Here is a 26,666-nt window from a genome sequence, read left to right on the forward strand (position 1 = left end):
ACAAGGCGGCAGGCGTGAGTGACTTTGCAAACTGTTTGGCACTGTGTGGCCAAACATCAGACGAATGGAGGATCATGCCTACTCTGTATCACAACGAAAAGCGGCGGACACCGAACCCCCGTCATCTAAGAAGCGGAAACACGACGAGAATAAACGCAAGAGTGACAAGAAACGACAAAAAACACGGATCAACATTGGCACGGCATTTACACGATGGAAGTCACTGATGGAGGAAAAAGGTTTTCAAAGTGACGCTCAAGTTGCCAGTTTTCTCTTGGACAGGTAATTAATCCTATACACACAATTGTCTAATATCACTGCAGTTTTTGGAGTACAGGATGCTCAGACCTGTCTAAAACAATAACATGCTGCGTGATGATGCTGTTACTCTCCAGTATACTTATTCAGCAACGTCCCTGACGTTTCACAGGTAATGATTCAGTAATTTTCTGTAAAATAATTTTCTGGATATATACCTCGGTTACTTCTCTCCGGCTCCTTTGGAGATCTTCAAGCCTTTCCTCCTCTGCTCTCACCCCGCTGGCTCCCCTCTCTCACCTGGCCCCAGCTGCATGCTCACCCCGGCCTCTCTGCCCTCTTCCTTTCCCTCTTCCTTGCCTTGTAACCCCCGTGCCACAAACAAGACTTGGACTCTGTAAACGGGGAATATATATTCTTCCAGCGAACACAATCTCGCTGTTAAACTAATGACTACAATTACTTCGTCTGTTTATATCACCATGCAAAGCAGCTCACCAAAACGTCACAACGACGTAGAAAAAATAACGGGTATATTTATTATCTTAAGTCTACATGAAATCTATACCCTACACAGACTAATGAAATACTATCTGTAAAATTATCTATGTAAACAAACCTCATCACTTGAGAAGGTAGGTGATGCGGACGTCGTGGAAGACATTTTGTCCCGTAACGCTCGCCGTACTGTTGGGGGGGAGAAGCGGTGGGGGGGAGACGTTCATGTTGCTGCAGTCTGCAGTCTGACCGCTAGATGTCGCTGAAAATTACACACTGTAGCTTTAAGATGCTTTATAAAAAATAAAAAAAACATTTAAGGCAACTCGGCCACAGTTGGGATTGAACCCACGAGCTGTTGATCTGGAGACCACTCAGCTTAACCACTGCGCTATAAGTTCGCAACACGTGACAGCCCTCCCAGTCTGCTACTTGACCAGACTGGGAGGGGTGTCACGTATTGCACGGCAAGAAAGTAACACACAAAAACAAAGCTTTCAACGGCCCTTATATTTTACAAAACTAAAGAAAATATATTTTCTTACATACCCTTTTGAATAACTTTGGCTTATCTTAATGAGGAATCAACTTTGGATATGATTTTAATTTCAACATCACCAGCCGCAGCACTGTCTCTGTCGCCTTTCTCTGGTTGCGCTACAGTCCGTATCCCCGGCTCCAACTTAATTAATTTTATTTTTCATTAAATAATAGCGATGCAGATAAATAGAAATAACAGTTCTCAGATAAGATCGGAGGTGTATCTATAACTACGCAACCATTTTCATAAAATAAGATTATGCAGTTAAATTAATTCATTAACTTTATTTTAATCAAAAACAAAATAAAATAGCACAGTATCACACCAAGATCCCCAATAAACCTGCTTTTCAGTTGACTGCAGGCCCACAAACGTCACCCTCAGCACGGCAGAGGTCCCAAGCGCCACCTGGTGGTTGTCCGGGTACATTGCAGTTCTTTTTGAAATAAAAAAACTGGCCTCAGGAAATACAACGTGATTCACGTGGGAATCACACAGGAATCACGCAGGAAACCGTCCATTTCCAACCAGTCCCCACTGTAGAAATGCAAACTTACACATGCAGACCCAAGCAATATAATATGACATAGCCATTTGGAATCCTAAATCTCAGTCTGCTGCAATTTAAGTCAGAGGACTCAGGTTGCCTTTGCATAGAGAATAGATGGATTAAAATAGGTTGGATGCTCTCTTTGTAATTAAACAGCAGAGTCTTTGGGGACAAAGCACAGCCGGAACCAGTAGCCATTGCCTGCTCTCCTCACACCACCCCGCAGTGTTGACTAAAGGGCATTCTTGCAAACATACAATGCTTATTGCATGAGAAAATTAAAAAATATTATAAAGCTGAAATATATGCTTATGACCATTGCTATGCCAAAAAGAATAACCTATGTGTTTTGAGCAGGCATGTTGGTACCACTGACTTTGATATAAATTGATGTTTAAGCTTCAAGTGGATTACTTATGTCAGATAATATATGTTGTTTTAAATTTCTGTAGAACCCATTGATATAATCCTTAGTGGTCATGATTGTGCTTTTACTCCGTGGTTGAGCTCAATAACCTATCATATGGTTGAAATAGTTGTGTCATGATTGTGCCCTATGTGGACGTCTGTTTATTTCTTTTTAAGTTTTTAGTTCCACTTTGATTTCTGTTATTCTGTCTTTTCTATATCTATATATTTTCTATATCTATCTATATATATTTGTCTTTGCAATGTCCTGAACTTACATATCATTGAGTTTTGCACCATGTATTTTCTCCCATCTTGTTGAATTTGATCACTGCTGCACATTAGTTGTATAAGTCATTGGTTTCTTTTCCATTTTGTGTTATATCTAAGCAGTGTTTTTTGAGTTGCTCTCGGTTGCCCTCTGTGCCAGTCTCCTTTCCCTTAGCCCCTTCTGGTGACATCTGTCTACAACTGCTTCTTATCAGATAATCATTCCTGCCTTTGTTTCTGTCTCCCATATATACACCTCTTGTTTAATGACTCTTTGCTGGTTTCTTGTTACTTGGCTCCACATGTTTTTTTTTCCCCCTGGTTCCTGTATTTTGGTTCTTGGATTTTGTTTCTGTTGCCTTTTTGATTTTATTAAACCTATAAGAGTTCATCCTCAACTAACCACTTCCTAACCTGACAAGTTATTGGTCTTGGTTATAGATCATAAACTTTAAAGTCTACTTTTTGATTTTGTTGATTTTTTTTTATAGATTTCTTGTTTTCGGCATCTTATTGGAGGAGGCCATTAAATTTAACTGAAGTAAAACAGGGTACGGTAATCCCCTGTTGTGTAACCCCCCTGTTTAGTAAAACACATGCTAAAGACTGTACTTAGAGACAGATTTTTTTTAATTATTTTGTCATTTTATACACACAAGTGTAAACAAAAAGAAATTTTGTTAGCTCTCTAGACTATTTGATTTTTTAAAGTGCAGGTAAGCAGCAGTGTCAGTTTACGTTACTATACTGTCAGTTTAGGCGCTTTACCCTAGCGCCACAACACGTACCCTTGTTTGGATTGTTACAGGATTGTTTTTATGCACTTGAGCAATTAAAATAACAGAAGCTGAGTCAGAAGCCTGTTTCGTATTATAAATCTGATACAGTAAAACTCCCAAGTAAATCACTGAAGATAAAAAGAAAAATGGATCTTATGAATATGTCAATTGTAACTTAGACACCATATCCTCACACCCCACCCAAATACAAGGATATTTTCATAAAGTGATCATTCTACAAACATGTTTTAAAAAATATTTACAAGCACAGTAAACATTGCTTTACAATATTATAGCATGTTTCAGTATTGCAAGAGCCAACTTTTACCCAGTACAAACGGATGGATGGATGGATGGATGGATGGATGGATGGATGGATGGATGGATGGATGGATGGATGGATGGATGGATGGATGGATGGATGGATGGATGGATGGATGGATGGATGGATAGGTAGGTAGGTAGGTAGGTAGGTAGGTAGGTAGGTAGGTAGGTAGGTAGGTAGGTAGGTAGGTAGGTAGGTAGGTAGGTAGGTAGGTAGGTAGGTAGGTAGGTAGGTAGATAGATAGATAGATAGATAGATAGATAGATAGATAGATAGATAGATAGATAGATAGATAGATAGATAGATAGATAGATAGATAGATAGATAGATAGATAGATAGATAGATAGATAGATAGATAGATAGATAGATAGATAGATAGATAGATAGATAGAGTTCCCAATTAACCAGAACATTATGCAGCGAGCCAAAACCCCCTAACAAACCCCTCTCTGTGTTCATTAGCCATTGAGGCAAGCCGCTCTTGGAACACGCCAGCTCTATTAGAATAATGGGACACTTTACTGGCCCCAAGTTGGTTCACAGAATCCGGAGCTGGGAAACTGCTAACATGGGGTTCATAGGGAGGAGGGAAAACTTAATTGTTTCCTCCGTTTTTTGTTTTTGCAACTCCCCCTCCTCTATTCTCCTCTTTTACTTCTGAAAAAGGGACTGACAAACGGGCAGTGAACAGCACTGCTGTGTGTTCCGCTGGATGAGTGGGGTGAGGTAAAAAGATCTACAGTGTAGGGTCTATCAACTGAAGCTTGTCAGGATGGGATAGACCGATCACTGGAAGGGGTAGATTGGTCAGGGCTCTATGTAAGTGAACAGAGGCAGTTAGGGCTTGCGCTTTTTTTTCAAATGGGTGTTGGATGAGGGTGACAGACCCTGAAAGTAACAGGCCACAGCAACATTGAGAGAGGAGGGGAGGACATGGATGCTGAGGGTTACTGTTCTGAGTCTGGGCATTGTGTTTAAAGTTGAAGTTCTAATGCATGTCCCATGTTTGCTCCCTAAAATTTTTGAAAGTAGTGGAGCTCTCGTGATTAAGCGGGTAATTGACAACTCTGCCTTACTCTCCCACAGCTCAGGCTATTTGCATACCCGAGAGGGAACACTGATGCCAGTCGATCCCCAAGTCTGAACAAAAGATGCACACAAACCTGCCTTTGAGGGTCATTACAAACTTAATTGAGGATTTGTGGAATAGTGAAAAAGGGTAAAAATTGAAAGAAAGAAGGCTCAGACTTCAAGGAAGAGGGAGTAAAGAGAGCAATAAAACAGTTTGCTTATATGTGTTTGGGGGGATGCATCATCAGTAAGAACTTTTTTAGGTTCATAGAGTTTTTGATGCTTTATCATGGGGAATTCTAAAACCAACAGGGCAATGAATATGATATAATGTCTACAGTATATCCATTTATCTGTTTTTCATTAATCTGAATCTAGTTTTCTTTTCTCTTATTCAATAAGGGATCGAACCTCTTAAGAGGAGGAAGCTTATCTGGATGCCACAATACCTACTGGCCAATATCAGACTCAAGCATTTTCTAAACCTGTTTGTAGATCTTGTGCTTTACACTTAACATCAGATTTTTTTTTCATAAAAACTGGGACAAGTTAGCATCATTTTGCTATTTTAAATCTTTGTAAACAGCATTTACATGCATAGTTGTTCAAGGCTTAATGTTTGGACCACTTTTATTCAACATCGGATTCTAGCATTTCCCTATGAACTACTACAACATTTCATACTATGCTTATGCTGATGTGTACAGTAAAACTTTAGCTTTCTATGACTCAATCAGAAATTATATTCTTATCAAGATTGTTGCTGTTTCCAGTCCTAAATTTAAGCCGAGTCTATCTCATCTAAACAACTGTAATTCTAATATGTGCAAACAGACATTTAGAACTAAATCGCATTCCTGTTTATTTTTCTTTTTTTTCACAAAACAGGTGGAGATACTAAAGAAACTTGACAACTTTTCAAATATACTATTTTGAATTGCATCGAAGTGCATGCCACTATTGGATTATTTCATTTTCAAACACATATAAGCACTATATTCTTGTTTTTCTCTTTGGGGGGTCCAATTGCTTTGATTATTATTATTTTTTTTAATCTGTGATTAAAATATGGTTGTTTGTCACCTTTCTCATTTTCAGATTATACAACATGTGTAAGGCACAGATAGCCCCAGCATAAACTAAATAAAGCTCCATGTGTGAATCTGTCAGACTTAATCTTGTGTCTAATGTTCAGATTAACAATTTTGTTTCAAAGAAATCTCTTCATGTGCTTCATTATGGTTGCTTTGTAGCAGCACAATAGGCAGATTATTTACAGTGGCATGGTCTTTGGAACTGGAGAGAAAAAACAAATATGGGACCCCCACCCTTTACCCACTTCCTGCTCTACCTCCTCTATGTCTTACCAATCACTTAGGGAGCAATTCCGTGACACACACCCCCACCCCCACCCCCCACCCCTGCTGACCTGAATTCCGATGTAGCACCAATAGGATGTTGGAGGTTTGGGAATATCAGAATTTGAGGACAATTACAGTGTTGAAAGGGCAAATGAGATAACAGGGTCATACATGCTGACTCTAACCCTTCTAGACTCCCACTTTAATTATGTAAACCTATGATTTTAATTATAATAATTATATAATTTCTGTGAGTGTAGGAATCAAAAAATTGGAGATTTAGTGATTCAAAAAGATAACCAGATATTAAACTATAAATATAACTATATTCACTGATCGGTTTCACATGATCATCTCTGATGAGTAATTTGCTAGTCCAATACTGAATATTTTGATTATCTTCTTTTTATTCATCAAATACATTAGATCATGAATTTCCACTATTTTTAACTATTTGTGTATCAACAAGCTTGCTGCACTTTGGTGTACTTTTCCTGAGTACAGTGTAGTTTTCTGTATAAATGAGAATTATCAAAACTACTACTATGCTCCTACTAAGTATATACCTTATATGTTTTTTATTTTATGTTTTACAGTCCTTTAAAAAACAAAAACAAATAAAAAATAAAGAAAAGAAAAGCATTTAAATTAAGTGAATCTGAGAATACTATAATGTTTGAGTATACTGCATGAATAAAAGCATGATTCGTTATAGCCAAAACATAGCCTGACAGCGTGAACGAATTCACCACTGGGCAAGTGATAGAATCTGTAGTGCGAATCACTCCCAAGTGCGAGCTGTAATTTATACAATTAATGAGTGAACAACCATTGCTATCTCAGCCCAGTACAAATCCCCATTGATTCTTAAAGCACTAAAGAAAGTGAATCAGCGCCATTTTCAATTAGAACCACTTGGGGAATCACTCCTCTGCAGCATTTCTCTGTGTATAGTAGTTTAGTTTGGCAAAGCTAACTTCAGCCGTTATCTTTAGCTTGAAGGCATTCCATACTAACTTTAACTGTTAGCTCTGTATAAAAGATGACGTATCAAGAACCAGAATACGGAAGTTCCCTGTGTATGCTGATTTGAACTAAGCTAAGAAGTAGAAATCAGTTAATGATAGTGGTTCAATATATTTCTTAAAGTTCAATATTGTTTCATTCTATTGAACGACGCGGTTATGACCAAATGTTCCTGAAAAGGTTGACTGTATGATTTAGATTTTATAGACAGCATTAAGGTGTAATCACACATACAAGTGCGAGTCTAGACAATTGCCTCAATCTTAGGGGTAAACATCATTAGTAACCACAGAGATGGACAATAAGACAAAACTCACAGTAAATGTTACGTGATGTGAGTCACAATGATTTATGAATACCATGAAAACTTCTACCAACACATAAGGATAAAGATCACAAAAAATTTGCTCTAATCCACTGGGGAAGCTGTCCCTGTGCGAGGGGAGAGGCTACAGCTGACAGAGGCTAGCTTTAGAGACTAACTGCTTAGGATCAATGGAGCACAGCAGAAGATCAGATAAGTCAGGGGAGCAGCACTAAAAGGCTGGTTATACTCCTGCAGCAATGTGTTGCAGTGAGCTTGACGCAGACATTTTTGATTTATGCTAAATTTTGAAGCGTGGTCTGCGCTATAGGCAGTGGGTCTATATACGGCCGAGGCGATGAGGAAGTGGGGGCGAGTTTAGTCCGACAACGGAGGGACATGACGGTGAAAAATAGCGGGGATCCAAGTGGAAGAAGGATCCCAGCATTCTCGCGCACCTCGATCTTCTAGCTGGTCAATCTTCACGAGTTGTTTTCTGCAATTTCGGTCATAAAAACAGAACAAGCCGGCCTACTGTCTGCGGCCAGTTTCAATTGGTACAGCGGAGTGTCTGCGGAGAGGGCGGGCATGGCTTTTTGTTCACTGCGATACCTACGCAGACGACCTGGTTTCGGAGTATAAATCAGCCTTAAAGGCTGGGTAGAGGCAACAGGTGGCCAGGGGGAGGATAACAGATACAAAGCATGGTGAGGCTACGGCTGATCGAGGCTAGCCACTAGACTAACTGCAGGAAATGGAAGGAGAAGCAGAGAGACATGCTGGGAAGACAAAAAGAAGGCAGCAGATTATCAGTGTCTGCACAAAAAGGGAGACCATGAAACAGTCCTTCTAGAGCTAAATTAAAGTGGATTTTTTAAAAGCCAGCCACAAACCTTTTTAGTTATTTATTTTACATGAATCATGCAACAACTCTGGACAGATGAACGTTAATGAAAAATAAATAATAGGCAAATCCTTATTTAAGCTTTCGATTCCAAATTACTGTATATACTTTAATTTAAAATGAAAGGAATTAATCATTTGCAGTAACACTAACGTTGCTAGTGTACTATCATTTGTTAATTGGACAATAGCAACAAATAAATAGCCTCTTTTAAATTGAGCAAACACTGTTATGATCAGTCATAGCACTGAAAGTAAAGAAATAATCAGTTGGGTTTGCAACTAACCCAACTGATTATTCCACCTGCTGGACTGAAGATGTATTGCAGTTTTTGACAGACTTAGATAAAGGTAACAATTCTGTGTATTTTGTCAATAACTTTTATTTTATACATATTAGAAAAGCTTCTCTCAAAAGACACAAGATTTGTAAAGGCATGATTAATTCCTGTCTTGATAGAAATGATCTTTGAAAAAAAAAATGAAAAAAAAAATCTCTACTATTTATTAGGTTAATTGACTCTTTCATGTTTCCAATTTAATTTGGATGTTTTATTGTTATTGATAAGCTCCAATTTTTTTAATTTGGAAGGCCTCCTTGCCATCACCATAATCTGTAGCAACATCCACAGGTTCATCATATTCAAACATTTTCTCTGGCCACTCCTACACATTGATGTTAGTTTTGTTCAGAAAAAAAAAAAAAAAAATATATATATATATATATATATATATATATATATATATATATGAATCTTATCATACAGCCTTTATGAACTTGCAACCTGTTATCATAATGGTGGGTTTCTTGACCAAACCATTTGACTTGTGTTAAGTCTTGTGTTAAGACCAAAAATCCCCATTTGGCAGTAACTTGCTCTGGGTTTGCTATTCTTCCAGAATTCTATATGAAGGTATCATAACTGCGAATATAAAGCCCGTTACTTGTGTTATCTGACGGATGCTTTGTTTTAAACAACACTCTGAGAATTCCTAATATTACTCTCTAATATGTGATTTTTCTCAATGGTATTTTATGTTTACTTAAAATGAAATCAAAACAAACCTTCAAACAGGCTTAATATAGAAAGAATGAACATCAGTGCTCCTTTCCACCACACCTGCAGAAATTACAGACATAACTTATGCATCCATCGTATTGAATAGGCAAAGAAGCGCTTCAGCCATGGCAAGCAGAGATCTATCAGTAGCCGCCGAGCAGCAGCCCTGCTGGTGAATGCCTCCGTGTCTGTTCCTGTGCAGTCATACAGAAGTGAAGGGAAGCAGGCTCTTTGTTTGGTCAGTCCATGGGAATTGACTCACTCTGTTCAGGCCCTCTGAGAAAGAATCCAGGCTACAGGCATTCTATAGGCAAACTCATAAAAGCATGGATCCCCCTCTTCTTAGCACTGGGAAGATTCACAGCCAGGATACAGTGGTGAGGAAAACAAATGAAACTTGATGATATTAAGTTAATTGGGAAGGAATTAAATGACTGGGTAAAAAGAGGGACACTGGAAAAGCAGGAGAAAGAGAAATAAAAAAGCAACAGGGTAGTAAAGAGCGAAAAGAAGAGCTGGATGGTACTTTGGCATCTTGCGCATGTTCCCAGGAGGATTACTCAAACTACATGTAAAAGACTGCCAAAACGATGGCAGAGAAGCTCCATCAATGGTCATGCACAGCCGTACACAAGTCCAAACTCCCCCATCTCAGTGACTGTTCCCCTGCTGAGTCTCTTGTTTATTTCACCTGAGTTCTCACCTCCTTTTCTCCTGGTTCTACTGTCTTTTTCTCTTCCACTTTTTTGATTTGTTAATTTTTCCAGTGTGGCGCCTACAATCTATCTCCCTCCCAACAGTGAGAGGAAAGCTTTAACTGCACTCCCTGGCAGGTAACATATGTTCCATCTTCTGGTTACTTGCCCATAGGCAGGATTCTTTAGTAGCACAAAAGAGCCTGAAGAAAGAGAGACCCAACGCCTCTACTCAATCACATGCTCTGTCGAACTGAGATATGTACATAAAATATTAAAACAAGAGTTTCATTACCTCTCGTCTTCTTTTTTGTGTTTATTTATTTTACAACAGCACTGCACTGATCAAAGCTACATATAAAATGGAGCTTAAAACAATAGACATAAGCCTGCCCTATCTGTAACCTTCCTGCTAACATTATATGCTGAATTTTAGCAGATGTTCTAATTTTTTCTCTAAAATGCCTTACCTACATAAACACAATATACTTATTTAAATTACTGACAGACAACAGTTATATAACATGGATAGAAGAATTTGAGTTGATGATGCTTTGCATGTGTAGGCATGCATGACATTTATCTGTTTGTAGGCATGCATGACGTTTACATGTTTCTATGCCAGATGTGTTTCTTATTCATGTTACACAATATACTTGGATAGCATTAATTAAACATTTTGCATGCACATTGGTAACCAATTAAATCACTCAATTACAGTTTTTCTGTGGTAAATGTTTAAAATATTTCCTGTATTTGGTCACCATTAAGAAATGAAGTTCTGCCAACCATGAAATAATTAATCTCCTACATCTGCTAAAAAAAAAAAAAAAAAAAAAAAAAAAAAAAAGTGGTGGCTGTTAGGGTTAACCACAGTGGACCCCCAGAAATTAAACCGTCCTCATTTCATCTTAAAATTTGGGCCTGGATAGCAAATATGTATAGAACATATGTAAAACATAAACATTATGATTGCTATTTATTCATAAGATTGGAAAATTTTACATTCCCCCTTATAGTGAACATATATGCTTGCATGTAACAACCCACCCCTAAAGACATGTGCTAATACCAAATGACACTTTGTGCTTTGCAGCGTGTCCAAGCTTGCCTTAAATGTCTGCTTTGTACATTCATGTTGGGCAGAAAACGCCAAAAAGATAGCAGCCACTGGGAAGACGACAAAATGCAATAGATTGTAAACTATCCAGGTTACTACAATTCATCAAGTTTTCATTAGGAAATTGGGACACAAGCCGCAGACACCCTGGTCCAACAGAGAAACATGCCCACAGATGCAAATACTTATGTTTCCCAATCCTCTGATAAATAATCTGATCAAGAGTTCACATGAGCATTTGCTAATGCATGAAGACACATGCTCCTGCAAGACCATTTAAAAGCAACTCAGGGTGCGAACAGACTTGGTTTCCATGGTAACATTTATGGTACTGTACCTTTGAAAAAAGTGTATGTTTCTGTGAGTGAGTGAGTGTCATGAGCATCCAGCTTGTTAATATGTGAGAGAAAAAGGATGGTGTTGATTGGATCGGGAGGTGGGTGGCGTCACCGAGGTGCAAAAAGAAGCGATTCCTGTATTTTATTTTTCTAAATTGTCTTAATGAATTAACACAGAACTGAATAAAAATGTTTGCAAAACAGGAAAAGCTGCATACTGTACCTTTCTTGGTTATGACTATTTAATATTCTCACATATAAATGCGACTGAAAAACCTTTTATTCACTGGAATTCTTGCATTTATTTTGTTGACAAAAAGGAACGTTATATATTAAAGCTGAAAATCCACCTGCAACACGTGTCCTTCAAACGCAATGTGGTTAATTAATTCCCAAACAGTATCAATTTGGATGCAACTTTAACCCTATTTTATTTGACAGCTAATCTTATCAGATGGGTTATTAAAGTAACTCGGTAATATTTAATGTAAGGCTGGCCGATTTAAACAACGTTAAAGAATCAAGAGACACAATAATAAACGAGGACAAGGCTCTGCACCTAAAGGTGTTTCAATATTAGCCAGAAGCTGCAGTCTCAACGGGAAAGCACAGTTTGTCCTCCCTTTTTTATTACACATTTCTTTGCTCCGAACTCAATCCAATATGTGGATGAAATTATATATATATATATATATATATATATATATATATATATATATATATATATATATATATATATATATATATATATATATATATATATATATATATATATATATATATATATACAGTTGCTGATCAGTGGCTGATTTAGGCTAAGTCAGTCTTCAATCTTGATGGTCATTATTTCAGTACTACTTGTTATTTCATTGATTAGGTGTAAATAACAAAAAATAACAAAAAATGCATTTTCACACTCATTGTAGTCTGAAATTATCTAAACTTAAGCAATGCCACCCTTGTCCTCCTGCAGATTTAACTGGTAAATCTATTTCCCCTATGATCACCCTGTCGTTTGCATAATAGAATAAATGCCAAAAATGTCTTACCTTAGCTGGGAACCAGGATGGGAAAAGTTTTGGTTGTGCAGACTCTACAAGCGCATCCGCTTCAGACTAGGTGAGCCACAGCAGAGCGCGCAGCGGTCCGGGACAGGAGCGCTTCACACACCAAACAGAGCGGCTTCGTTTTTGCTTTTTTTTTTTTTTTTTGCCACTAAAATCCGAGCAGCTCCCGCAGTTGTGCGCTCCCACTGAATGAGCTCTGCCTCTCCTCGCTCTTCTGCGCTTTACTCCCCACAATTTACCTCCTCCCTGCCCCTCCTCTTTGTCCTCTCTGTATGGGAATGTCAGCTCCCATCGGTTGAAGATGCAGCCTTACATTCCCTCTTCCCCTCGCTGTCTCCTTATTTTTCTCCCTTTTTTTAATCACCCTCACAAAAACACCATTCAGTGTTAAAGTTCATGCGAAACCTGTTTAGGACAGGAAGCACAGGGAGTACAGAGTCTGTGATCAGAACCCACCACACTGAATTGTAATTGCCTGAATCCAAGCTTTAACATAGAAGTAATAAGCGTTTTCTGTGTCTGTCTGTTTTTCTTAAATACAACATAAATCCTTTAGACTGATTTTATTTCAAATGGATAAGAAAAAAACAAATGAAAGCCTAAGCTGGAGTTTTTCAGCTTTAAACACCAATAAAATCCAAGCAAATGTGCAGAGAACATTGTGTCCCTGTGGTCAAAGTTACACCAATTTATAACACGTCTCACAATTATGATCTGGATTAAAATCAATAATTAATTAATATATTATTGCAGATTAATATAACTATATCCGCGTTGTTGAAATACCATATGAAATACATATCTTTGTAGTATTTGAAAAAATATTGGCAACCCTAGAAACCCATGCTAAATAAAATGTAACAGAGTATTTCTTTATAAATGTAACTAAAACATTTGGGCACATACTTTAATCTAAAAGGCTCAACATGAAAACTGGCAGAAATTTAAAAAGAGCACATTCTTGATTAGAACAGCCCTATATGATTCTTTTTAATCAGCACAGCCATCAGTTGTTAAAGGGCAGACAGTATGGGGAGCAGTGTCTTATATTTTTTTAGCAGACCTCTCTTAGAGACCTTCACTCTCTTAGGAGCCTTTCTGTCACACTAAGATGCCTTGAGTGATCATGCAGACCATTTCCTGAGAGCATTTATAATAAATGCAGCAATACAAAATAATATATCTTGAAGATTTTCATTTTCCTTAATGTCTTCAAAATGTACTGTTTTGCATTTTTCAGAGATGCCTGAGCAGTGACAGTGTTAACAGATCATGTGAGGTCCTGGGAGATGTGTGTACCAATCCCAAGTAGTTTGGGGGTCCTGATCCTCTCCACAAACTCCTCTCCAAAGTGTACAGGGACACAATTTTTTCCCCATTCCTCCTGCCATTTACCACACATTCCTTTGTTTTGGTGGGGCTTATTGTTTGGTTGTTGCCAGAGCAACAAGTGGATAGTTTTTGAACTCAATCTCTGCAACAGGCTTGTTTTTGTTCTTCATTAAACACTAAAATCACTGACTATTGTCCTGCTCGCTGGTTTCCTGTCAGTGAGCAAGATAACGGTTCCTAGGACTTCTTAGTCACCTCAACTATGCCATCCACGTCATTCCACCCAGAAAAAAAGAACTTTAATTATAATCTGTTTTCTAAAGCAATGAGCATCCCTTCACTGAAAAAAAAGATCCTTTTGGGACTACCTTGTTTAACTTTTGTTGCACACCAAGCTTTTGATTTAGCATCAGCCTACAATGATGTGTTAATTCCAAATAAATTGGTTGCTCCACTTCAACATTACTCAGTTACTGCTCCCCGAAACTATTTGATCAATTAAAACTCAGGGGTAAGGTTTTAGGCAAAAATACAATCTCTCAAGCTATCAATTGATGATTGATGATCATGAACTAATAATGGTGTATTGCTGGACCTTGAATCTGGACCAGGGGAACACATTATTTCAGGAATATTAATTCTCTATCAATATCTCATTATGTTAATTTTAATTATTTCTTGAACATTGTTTGAAGCTGATCATCTGTCTTTACACAAAAGAAGGTAATGATGGTGGGTTTTTGTTGATTTACCTTTGTGACTTTTGTGGCCTCATTTTTCAATTCTAGAATACCATTGAGAAAACTTTAATTTAAATTCATTTAGTTATGATCAAGTCAAGTTAAACATTCCAACTGTTTTTATTTTTATGTACTGCAGTATCTGTACAATTTTATGTTCTCGAAGTACATTAAAATAGTAATTTTTAATCAACCAAAAACTTATCATCTGGCAGATGCTAGTTGTTTAGGTCTTCAATCATAGCAACCAAACAATCTTATCATGTTCTCTTTAAGACATGAAGCAATAGTGTTAAAGAAACTAAAACGCTCAAATAGATCAATAGATCCTTGATTTCTTTTTATCGGTGTGTACTTAAAGGTAATTTGTCTTCTTTATTAACATTCAAAATTTAAAATCTTGCATAAAATCTTATTTCTGAGCAATTTTATATGAATAAACTACTTGTTAAATCTCTCGCAGTAATGGATGTTATTACAAATTTTGAAATGTCATCTTGTAAACTGGTAACCATATGCAAAAGGAACTGCTAACGAAAAATGACCACAAAAAAGTTGTATTAGGTTTTCCAAAAAACAAGTTTATGGCACCCAGAAGGTTAAGGAAATATTGTCTGACCTAACAAAAAAAAGATAACTTTTTGTAAATGTGTGTATCTTATTAATTCTGGTGTAAAACTAAAACACCAATTAGAAAAATAAAGAAAAGTTTTGTTTTTACACTCAAACATTGCGATGGTAGTGTATTAGTTATGTGTTACATTGTTCCAAATGGTACTGAGTTAATGTTTTACTCAACATTCCGCACAGATTACTCATGAAAATGTTTTAAAAATACAAAGCTTAAAGATCTAATGTGCATAAGCATTCATAGGCTTTACTTAACACTGTTGATTCACCTTTGGCTGCAGCCTCATGTCTTATGGAGTGGATTTAGATAGTATCACTATGAAATGGTGCGGACAAGTACAGTGACAAGGCCAGCAGTGAGTTCCATGTGGTGAGAGAGGTCCTTGCAGTGACCGGAGAAGTACAAAAATCAGAACTTTTCTATAAAATCACGTAAAGGCAGCCAATCAGGGACTGGTTGTGGTTGTGACATAGGTGAAGAAAAGCTTTTTCAATCAAAATGGAATGCAGAGTAAATAATTTTGAAAAAGGATTAAATGAGGAATGATCTTAAGATGATTTTAGTTGTCTTTTAAAAAGCTGTTTTAAAATCTGTGGAGTCATTCATTATTTGTCATCCCAGCTCCAGCGCAAACCCCACCCAGTTACAGCTTCTGGTATTCTTTGCTCGGCTAGATGAAAGGAAGAACCACAAAAACCAACTGTCATTCAGATGCAGCTCTTGGAGTAGGTTAGCATACTCTCTCAAGACTTAGTTTCGGAAGAATTGGGTGGATCCACAGCTATCGATGCCAACAGAGTGTTTTTGCATTTCACAGCAAAACAAGCTTTCACTTGCTCTATAAATTTCCTGTCCACTATATTACATTGAAACCAGTGTTGGGCAAGCTACTTGTCCAGTGTAGTGAGCTAAGCTATCAGCTACTCAACAATAAATTAAGCTTCACTACACAAAAGCTACCACCTAAAGAATTATAGCAAGCTAAGTTACACTAATGTGTTAAAAGTAGCTTAACTACATCAGAAGCTACTTAACGTTGTACCAACCTAATATCAATTCAAAATGAGTCTGACACACTAGTTAAAATATTTATTAAAGATCAGCCAATGACATATCACAGTGTAAACATTGCTTTATGATCAGCATATTAAAATAAAAACTAAAGTAATTACTAGTAGACAAACTAGTAAACAATCTGCTGTTATTAGAACCAAATTAAAGGTACTGTGTAGTGTTCTACACACCGAGACATGGCTATGAGTTTGCATTCAATGGACATCTCTAGGGAAAACAAAACCCTACAAAAGACCTCAATTAAACAGTTGATTCAAGTAACAAACAAAACTGTTTACAAAAGAAGGTGAAAAAATAAATAAGCTATTTAAGAGATACATATATATATGTCTCACCATTTAATTTAATTTCTACCTACATATTTATTCATTGTATTTTTGGAGGCAATTAATTGAATGCTTATTTATTTATTTATTGAGCATTTATTTATTTATGTATTTATTTTATATACGGTAGAGCTGTTCCTCCATAAAAAATCTTATCTGTGCACAGCCTAAAAACAGATTTATGTAAACATCCTGTCAGGTAAACTAGGCCATGAAAACACAATATGGAAGTTTCACTACTGCTCTCTAATTAGAGTATCTTAGTGGCACATAGATATGGGAGAATTATCCTGCCATAATGCAAGAGCACATCATTTCAATTTGAGAAAAGAATTTCATCTTCTTGCTCTCAAAACTTATAATGCTCACACTCAAAACATGCGCTCTCTCTCAAATATTTTCTCTTCTCTCTCAAATCTTTGTTTCTTCTCTCAGATTTAATCCTTCTTGCACAGATATTTTCTCCTCTCGCTTGCCTCCTTCTCTTCGCGCACAAACCGCGCTCTGTTACGCTCGCAAACCCGTAGGCTCTGCTTGCGGATTTGTTTTGCTCTCTCAGACTGCAGTTGGATCGTTGCCTAGCAACCTTTCCAGCCAATAGAACGACAGCCTCGGAAAGGGTGCGCTTGTTTAACCCTACTGAGTGTGCCTGTGCTACTACGCCACTTACAAGAGCGTCAGCTGAAACTGCTATTTACAGTAGCTTGTGGCTGATTGTTGTTTCAAAATAGAAAACCTGGTTTCATTTCTTAGTTTTGCCCTGGATTTTGTAGCGTTTGTGGACGCTACGTCGCTACTTGATCAAAACAATAACGTCGCTACAGGAAAGTTACTTGATAAATAAAGCAGCGACGCTACGGTCAAGCTACTGGAAAATGTAGTTAAACTAATAGCTTCACTACATGTAGCGGCGCTACTGCCCATCACTGATTGAAACTAGCAAGCAGATAGAGGCTCCTCCTGTCAACCTATTCTCATTATGAGTGCGTGTGAAATCGTACGAAAAGTTATGCACCGTAATTTCGTACGTTTTGGACGTTTTTTTCGTCATATGCGCATGCGCATCTGATGCACCATTCACGAATATAGAATATAAATTACAATTAGCCCTAACCCTGACCCTAACCCTAAGATATAAAACAGCAAGAAACGTTGTTATAAGTGATGATTGCACTGTTTTTCCCATTTTTACGTCCGTCCGCGGATCTGCTTTTTTTTTCTGTCTGCCAGCGCATGCGCACTGATGTGGTTTTTGAGGAAAAACGTCCAAAAACGTACGAAATAGTGTGCATAACTTTTCGTACGATTTCATACGCACTCATAATGAGAATATGTTGCTCCTGTGATTAGCTTGGTGGCTCTGAAATGCACAGGGTTCAACTCTCCTTGGTTCAGGTGGAAATTACAGCTGATGCCTGAAGATGTCTCTCCACCTTGCTGCATTTATCTTTTTCTTTATCTTGACCTCTCAATTCCTAATGCTGATAAAAATAAAATCCCCCTAGCATGATGCTGCCAATAACAGGTTTAACTGTATGAATTGTGGTTTGGTGATAAGTGGTGGCTGGTTTTCCAAAGATGACATTTGCAACAAAAGCGTTGCGTCGTTTGTCTCATCAGACCAGATAATTCTGTCTCTTGATTAGAAAGTCCTTAAGTTGTCTTTTGGGAGACTCCAGACAAGCTCCTATCTACCTTTTTTCTGGCCATTTTACGATACAGGCATTATTGGTGGATTCAGCAGAGGTGTTTGCTCTTTCGGAAGATTATGTTCACTCCACATAGGAAAACAGATGCCCTCACAGAGATTTGACCACCAGGCAATTGTTCAACTCCCTCATTAAGGCTCTTCTCTCAGTTTAACCAACTTTAGGAGGAGGTAATGGTGGTTCTGAAATTCCATTTACAAATGATGGAGGCCACTGTGCTCAATGGGACCACTGATCTCCATTTATTCACTGGATAGCTGATAGCCCGTTGGTAGTACAGGGTGGAGTGAAGTCACAAGCCCCCATATTGGTACTCCTTAGTTAGACCGGTTGGAACGTAAACAATACATGCGCTACAGCATTAAACAACGATGAGGTTCTCATTTTTAGGGGGGCTAAAGATTTTTAAAACACAGATAAATCCATTATTTTGACACACACTTGCACGTTCATAGCATCAAAACTGTTTAACTGTTTAAGTTAAAAAAAAATAGGCACATCACATTGCATATTCAGTATGAAGTCTATAGATCATGTAATAGAACTTTATAGAAATCCATCACAACAATATTAATATGTTAATGGAGCATTATAATACTGTAGTCAGATATTAAGAATATTACCCAAACACACACACACACACACACACACACACACACTATCTAATGATGTGTCAAAAGTGTTAAATTGATGTTGTACATGTAATATATATGTATTACATTGTTATGATAATTACATTACATTAGAGGCTTTAGATTAGTTATTGGGACCTTCAGTGTACCAGAAGTGTTTCTGCAGCCTCCTCCAGATTTACAGTACTTCAAGACAATCTTGTCTCAGAAGTCTGCAGTTTCCTTTACTTCATGCATTGTCTTTATTTACTATAAAATCACAAAAAAATTGTTGAAATTAACAATTAGCTACCTTTTTTACTGACATCCACTTTACCACTTTTAATTGTGTAACTTTATATAGATATGTGTGTTAAATATCCCAATGGTAGACTCTCTTTTAACAGTTAAAAAATCTCAGGTATGATCAGTGTAAACAGAATTCTTAATTGCCTAAGCTTAATGTTAAGCCCCTTTGTTATCTTTTTTTAAAATCTGTTATTTTAAAATCTGCAAAAAGCTCATAGAACCGTTTTTTTGTGCGTTGGCTTATTTTGGTTTCACATTTTGAGGAACGAGATTCATTTAATATCATTTGAAATCAGGCTGTAATATACTGTAAAACATGCAGCACAGTGAATACTTACCAGAAGCGTTTTATTTCTTTCCAAAATGTATAAATTATTTTGCCTTCAGTAACAACAAATAGTTTTATCAGCTACAGAAGGCTTTATCTATAAATCAAAGCAACACATAGGCTTGGCTGCAAAAAAGGCATTCATGTGGGAAGCAGCATTTACAGTAGAGCTTCACTGATTCTATTTGCAGCTTTGCCACCCTGGATATTGGGGATAAAGTAAGGGCTGTAATTGCAAATGTGGGCGAAACAATACCATGTGAAATATTTCTCATGGAGGAAACAAGTGTTATTTACTCTCATACAGCCTTAAAACTGTAGATTTTAAGATACATGATGAAAAGAAACAAACAAAAAAAGCACACATTCAATTTTGCTGTATGCAGGAAATAGGTTTTTTCTAAATTTAGTGAGAGATGATAACAGAATTGTGCAGACAAGCAGGGGTATCTGACTGAGCAGGTGTTATGGCAGGAACAGAGTGAGCATGTGTGATGTATGATTAAAAACCCAGAGAAAGAAAGACGTCACCAGAGGCAAGTGGTGATGGAGAGTTTGTAAATGTCTTTCATTCATAACTATTATACAAAGCATCAAGACGTTGAATGCTGATTTTGATGTACTGTATGAATATATATTAGTCATTGCATCGTCTATACATTGTGATTGTCATTACCTCTGCCAAAGAGGTTATGTTTTTAGTTGAGTTTGTGCTTGTACATCTGTGTACAGGATAAGATTAAAATTTATGAATAGATTTTAAGGAAATGTTTTACTAAGGTGCAACTCAGTCCAAAGAACAAGCAATTACATTTTGGTGATGATCCACACTATAACCTTAAAAGCAGGATTTTTTTTTTATATTCTTTAACATTATTTGGCATAACAAGCAGTTCCCCCTAAACCAGAGGGTGGCAGCAGTGAATATTAACAACTTCAGCATCGGATTCCAAATAGTCCAGAAGTATTAGACTGAGGACAAAATGCAGGTAAGGTGAGCCATGCGTCGCTCAAAGCTTTGATCTGTTGATCAAAGATGAAAGAAGAGTGAATGACGAAGATGAGGGCAGAACAAACACCAGAGGCTGCAGACACATGTTGTGCCTTATTTATAAACTTATGAAACAAATTTTAAGCAATTGTTACCAAAGGTGCACCTCAAAGAACAATTCTTAAAATGTTCCAGATCTTGTGTGAGTTTTAGTTACTGACATAATATGGGGCAGAATATGCTGCTTGACAGAGGTCTGGACTCTCCAAGTGCCTTTCAAGTTTTCCAATGCTTTTCCTTCTTGTTATTTCAGACCAGTTTCCAACAATTTATCCAGTCCATCTAACTTGTTAAAATGTACCTGTGAAAAATCCAACTTCATTAACCTCCCTTATATTAATGATAATATGATTTTTAAAAATTGCTAAATCTATTTTATGTGATCTTTAAAATGTAAAAATTAATATTTATAATACAGGGAATAGTTGTTCTGCCCAATATTAGTTAATCACTTCTTTATTTCCCATATGTCTAATTTATTAATTTATTTATAAGCCTTTTAATTTAATAAAATGCTGATATTGTTCTTAAGTAAAATACAGCTTTCCTGCAGTCTTTCAGTGGAACTTCAACTATCTTTACCATCAAAAGAAAAAAAGGCAATTCATTTTTAAGTGAAGGAATAGGAATGCTGCTCATTTTAGAGCTAGTTCTGACTTGCTCTATGGAGGCAGTCAGTCAAATAATTGAATGTAATCAAATAAAAATTTTACTACATGGCTTGTTTTGATTGTCGAAGGTAAGAGTTCTTGTTGCCTATTACTGTTAAATATTACTGTCCTGAGTAAACTTGACTGAAAAAAAGATGAGAATTGCAAACAGTAGAATTGCAATTTTAGATATTGTATTTTTACCTAAATCTGTTATGTTTTTTGTTTTTTTTTTACATCTCACCATTCACTGCAGACTTACATTGAACTTTATTTTCTAGGTTTCAGAAGTGATATATGTTTGTGGCTAACAAAATCCTGAGAAGAACATGACATTTTTTAATGACTGTTCCTTATTACGCAATACAGCTGCTGAGTTGAAACACATACTGCTCCTAGCATTGACAATAAATCAGTTTTGTCATGCTAGGGAGTATGGTTTTACCCCATAAAGCTTCGGAAAACAAAGCAAAACAGTCATGTTAGTCCAAAGTCTTTCAGGTTTGGAACCATTAAATATTCAAAACCTCAGAGTACTGGTGTGCACTTGATGTCCATACGATTATTGTAAAGTAAGTAAATTATAGTAATTTAAGTTGAGCAAATACATTTGACTTTTACGAGATTATTTTAAGCAAATATATATATTAAACTGTTTCTATGCTTTTTCTCTCTGACATTGCTTCTGTAGCACTTTATAGATATTGTAGTAGTAGCTCAGTGGTGTGCGCACTAGTGGCCTTTATTTTTCAAATATGAACATGCTTAAAATTGCTGTTTTTCAGAAAACACTAATGATACAGTGTAATAGCTCAGTCCCTCAGAATATGGAATCATCCTTTATTTGCCAGTTAAACACTGCATCCTGTACTGACTCCATAAATGAAAAGGATTTGTCCCGCATTTCTATTAATACACATGTCTGTCAAATTCACATCAACACTAAATAAAAACTAAAAAAAACTAAATGTATAGCAGGAACTCCTAAAGCATTTGCACTAATGTCCAGGTGGGTTTTTACCAGGACCTTCTCAGTTTCACATCAGCTGCTGTCATGGTTGCCTAGAGACAGACTCGCCTCATCTACAAAGCTCTCTGTCACCTGCGTTAAACCCAATTCTCCACCACTTTCAAAAATACAAACTTGACTGGGAACAAGCAAATCACTGGCTGAACAGCATCAGTTTATTGGTTAGGAGTCATCATGACTCGTTAAAACAGACACAAAAGAATTTAAAATGCCAAGCATTAACCGTTCAGAAACAGACCATCTTCTGAGGCTACAGTAACATAATATGGAGTAATATGATTATTATGGTTCAATTGATTGTTTATGTGGGGTAAATGAGCATTTGTATAATATTCTGTATAGAAGCCAATGTAATAGGCCATTTCCTAATGTAAATCATGGTAATTAAGTGTAACAAGAATAATAAAAGCAAACAAATATTGCAGAAATTGGGTGTTTTTCCTTATATTTTTTACGTTGCAAGTAAGGCAGTAAGAGGGTCCTTGGTTCAATTCCCAGCAAAGGGTCTGTCTTCGTTGAGCTTGCATGTTCTCCCAGTGCATGTGTGGGTTCCCTGCAGGTACTCCAGCTTCCTCCCAAAAGCATGACTGATGATTAAATGGCATTTCTAAATTGTCCCTAGGCAGAGTGTGTGTGTGTGCACTGTTGTGGGTCTCTGTGTTTCCGTGAAATGGATGGATGGATGGATGGATGGATGGATGGATGGATGGATGGATGGATGGATGGATGGATGGATGGATGGATGGATGGATGGATGGATGGATGGATGGATGGATGTGGATGGATGGATGGATGGATGGATGGATGGACGGACGGACGGACGGACGGACAGGTGGGTGTGTGTGTGTGTGGGTGGATGAAATCAGTATTTAGACATAAAAAAATGGGGAATTAGTTACCAGTAGTTTATATGCTGAAATGTTTTACAATGAATTGTCTATTGCTGAAGGATTTGTTTCTACATGTTGACTTATATGTTTTTTTGAACAAATTGCTTTCAAATACAACTTTGCATGTTTGCTGGGTCAACCACCGCAAAATGTTGTAGCGCAGCAGTCCTAACCCCGACATTTCATGTCCTCCCTAAATTCTCCGTTCTGCTCATGTACTCCCGACGAAGTAACTGTGTTGTTATGTTTATTAATCAGTCTGAAAAACCATTCACCGTGGCTTTTCAGACCGTCCCCTTTCAGATACATGTTCTCTGTCCTTCCCATAAGGAGCAAGTCCATTTCTTGCTCCTTTCCGGTCCATTGAAATCCGTCCAGGTTAATCTCCACAACTGCAATCCCATCAAACTGAAAAAAAATGTTAACAGATAGTGCAGATTGGGTGCAGCATTCTTTCACTGAGCTTTCCAGCTTTGCATTAGCTTTAACAAAACATAAAATCACAAATGCTCATAGCAAAATTAGAGGCTTCAGTATTAGATTATTAGATTTCAATACAAGGCATTTTAATTGGTCTAGGTATTAATTGTGGTAAGTTTTTTTTCCCTTAATAATTTCAAAAAGCACAAGAAATGGAAATATTTCTCAACATCTTTACACTTGCATTATACTGGGGAGGCAGAGGTGGTTAAAGTTAAAGTTGGGTAACAGTAAAAAAAAAGGACAATTGAGGTTGCAGTTGTGCATACTTTCTATCTGTGCAAAAATGAACAGTTTCAAAGAAATCCAGAGTCCGATTATTTTCTCTATGTTTATCAGAGAACATCTTTTATTTAAATGATAAATTGAATGGATGTTTGAAAACCAAAAAGAAAAAAAAGTTATTTTCTTTTTTCAAAATAAAGATAAAATATCAGACATGAGAAGCAATCAGTTTTGTTATTAGCACCAATATAAGACTCAGCTATCAGAATTATTTGGAGATCAGTTGTTTCATGTGCTGTATATTTAGCTTCATCAGCATAGGCGACATTTATGCTTAACAACAAATAAATGGCATAAAGCTATTATCCAGATTAAAAAAATGCATCTCTCTAGGAAATACAATTCTAAACATAGTTATTAAAAATACATTTTATAGCATTATAGTGAGAGTCTAAAGGATTTGCCATTGTAATAGTTCCACCAGCTTTATGGCTGTCCTGTTCACACCGAGTCAGAGTGCCACCGACTTAAAAACAGAAACCTAAAGATTTCATGGTGGTTAACTATTTAGCCCCATTTGGCTTTTTAGTGTTAACTGCTTTCTCATGGGGTTTTCTCATCACTATTCTAGTGCAAAGCCAGGGCAATGCCTGTGTTAACAGATCAGTCAGTCTATGGTTGAGTGTTTTCTGTTTTTCTGTCTATTGATGATGCCGTCTAAGTTCACAGGGGCCTGTGAACTGAGACGATCTTCCTCCCTCAGTGGTTAGAACTGTCCTCTGGGAAATTCAGGACTCAACCTATTATTCAAAAAGGGTTGGAATACAGTAAGATGAAAAGACTTTTAATAATGTTAATGTTGGATGATTAAAACCATGCTGCACTAAAAAATAAAAGTAGTATTACTTAGTATTATTAATATTATAAGTGGCTTTGAACAGATTGGTGTTCTAACGTCTAATTTTGTTTTCGTAGAATATTCCTTGCTGCAGAGTATTTTTCTTTTTTGTATTTTTGATAGATAGGAGTACAAAGGGAACTCCAAAAGTTTTTTTTAATTCGGTGGTGGGATCAGTCTTTTCTCTTATGACATGGGATTCTACAGAATCAACTTAGTGCTGCAGAGATAAGGTGGTTGAATAAGCTTATTAAGAGGGCCTGCAATGTCCTTGGATATCTACTGGGCATAATTTAAATTTTTTTTTTGCCATTACACTGTCACAAGTACAGAGCAACAAAACTATCTCTCTGCATTTAACACATCCCCCCGGGGAGCAGGGTGGGGTTAAGGGTCTTGCTCAGGGACCCAGAGTGGCAGTCTGTGGGAGAGGGGCTTGAACTCAAAACTCTGCATTCCATGTGCATTACCCTGACCACTGGGCTAATACTGCCCCAATGCAAACGGAGGTAGACATTAGTTAGGATTTTAAGTCTAAAAAAATTACATTATTGTAGGATAATGTCTCCCACCCCTGCATGAAGCACTGGCAGAGCTGGAAATCTCATTCAATGTAACACTATTGCATCCTGGATGCACAAAAGAGTGCTTCACCAGATTGCTCCTACCAGCTGCTGTCAAACAGCAAACTCAATAATGGTTTTATCTGGTTTTATCTGCCCAATGAGTCGTTATATGCTTTTTAGATATTGTCCTCTTGTTTTTATAGCTTTCCTTGTTAAATTATCCTTTAAGCATGCTATTGTTCATAATGAGTTTTCTTATGGTACACTCAGACCGAACGCGATGTCCGCAGTGATTTAGACAAGCCGCAGTTCACTGCTCTGCATTTCAGATCCACAGTGTTTAAACCCTGGACCGAGTCATCAAACAGGAGAAGCTTTAGCTGCGTTAAGCTGACACCCTATCGACGTGAAAAAAAACTCACCAAATAGACTGAATGGTTAGTGCTTCATTTGTCCCCGCGGGGATGGGGGTTGAACAGGTGGACCTAAATGCAGACTGAAACTGAAGGAGGTTAATTGAAGATTTATTATCCAAAAAGTTCAATAGAAGTAAAAATCCAAAAACAGAAATCCACAGAAACTGGGAACCAGGAATACTCACAACAAGGGGGCAAAGAAATTACAACAAACCAGCAAAGAGTGACTGAACAGGAGGAAAATATATGAGGAGAGAGAAGAAACTATGACCAGGCTAATTAGCAGATTTGGAGCAGGTGTGAACAGAGGGAAGAGGGGAGCTAGGAAAAAGGAGACTGACACAAGAGGGCAAACAAGAAATACCTACTAGAACTCAAATACAATCAAAAATAACTACAACACAAAATGAAAATAAGACCAATGAAAACTCAGAGATAAAACTTGAACAGAACCAAAACCATGACATCATTAGTACAGGTTTGTGCACTTAAAGTTGTCATTTGTAAAAAGGAAAAACAATATAAATACATTTTTCAAATTTATTTATGTGTGCTTTTTGTGGTACTGTTGTTTCAGAGATATTAAACATTATTTTGTAGGTCACCAAAAGATCAACTATCCCCCCATTAAGCTCTGAATTTAATCAAATTATCTAGCTTACTTTTTAAGTGCTACTTTATTTGTGCAGGTAAAACTATGTTTATCTGGTTTCTAAGACGGCTGATGACGTCACCATCCCAGCAGAAGTTAGTGCTTTGCTTGTTTCCTGATATAAACTTATTGCATAACATCACATGTCATTCCTGTGCTGACAATGAATATA

General features: G+C 37.1%; 1 protein-coding gene across 1 annotated transcript in view; it reads right to left on the bottom strand.

Annotated features, from left to right (window-relative positions):
• Nucleotides 1–12,815, bottom strand: part of slc1a2b (solute carrier family 1 member 2b) — a 45,798-nt gene extending 32,983 nt beyond the window's left edge. Inside the window, exon 1 of the mRNA XM_038275341.1 lies at nt 12,559–12,815. The gene's annotated coding sequence lies outside the window, so the exon portion shown is untranslated. The remainder of the gene's footprint in view (nt 1–12,558) is intronic.
• Between the last annotated feature and the right edge of the window lie 13,851 nt (nt 12,816–26,666).

This window comes from Cyprinodon tularosa, unplaced genomic scaffold (genome assembly GCF_016077235.1).
Source record: "Cyprinodon tularosa strain WSP-4 unplaced genomic scaffold, ASM1607723v1 ctg121, whole genome shotgun sequence".
NCBI lineage: Eukaryota > Metazoa > Chordata > Actinopteri > Cyprinodontiformes > Cyprinodontidae > Cyprinodon > Cyprinodon tularosa.